The sequence below is a fragment of the Microtus ochrogaster genome, unplaced genomic scaffold, assembly GCF_000317375.1.
Source record: "Microtus ochrogaster isolate Prairie Vole_2 unplaced genomic scaffold, MicOch1.0 UNK10, whole genome shotgun sequence".
Lineage (NCBI taxonomy): Eukaryota > Metazoa > Chordata > Mammalia > Rodentia > Cricetidae > Microtus > Microtus ochrogaster.
Window position 1 is genome coordinate 3,032,490 of NW_004949108.1, and position 577 is coordinate 3,033,066.

At 71.2% G+C, this 577-nt stretch overlaps 1 protein-coding gene across 1 annotated transcript in view; it reads right to left on the bottom strand.

The window, feature by feature from the left end:
* Positions 1–300, bottom strand: part of Ywhaq (tyrosine 3-monooxygenase/tryptophan 5-monooxygenase activation protein theta) — a 30,918-nt gene extending 30,618 nt beyond the window's left edge. The window contains exon 1 of the mRNA XM_005366502.3: positions 207–300. The gene's annotated coding sequence lies outside the window, so the exon portion shown is untranslated. The remainder of the gene's footprint in view (positions 1–206) is intronic.
* Between the last annotated feature and the right edge of the window lie 277 nt (positions 301–577).

The following is a 577-nucleotide window of genomic DNA, read 5'->3' on the forward strand; positions in this document are numbered from 1 at the left end:
TCCAGCCCGCCCGCCGCGCCTCCCCGAGGCCGGAGCGCGGGCCCCTCCTGGACCAAGATGGAAGCGGCCGTTGGCGCCGCACCTTCCCGCCCCGGCCCGTCCCTCGGGCGCGCGGTGCCTTAGCAGCCCCGAGGACCGTACCCCGCCACCCCGGCCCCGATCCCTTGCGGCGGCGGCGGCGGCCCCTCGGCGGCGCCCGTACTCACCTTCTAGTCTCCGCGGCCGCGACGCGAGTCCCACCACTTTGATCTGCTTTGGGCTTTAGCCGAGGACCCTCCCGTCTCAGCCTAGCGCGGAGCCGACGAGCACGCCGCCGACCAATAGCGTTCCGCACTTCCCCGGGGAGTCCCGCCTCCTGTCCCTTGGATGACCAATGAGAAGCGAGCGCGCGGAAGGGGGCGCAGGGGAGGCGGGGCGGGAAGGAAAGCGGAGGCTCGGAGGGTGGGTCGGCTCGGGTAGGTTCGGTTGGCCCGCAGGCTGCGGCTTCGGCCACGGGGTTTCCTCCAATTAGATCCAGGGTGAATGGACGTCACTGTTGCCATGGCGATGCCTTTACCAACTCCCCTCATCCTCCCGG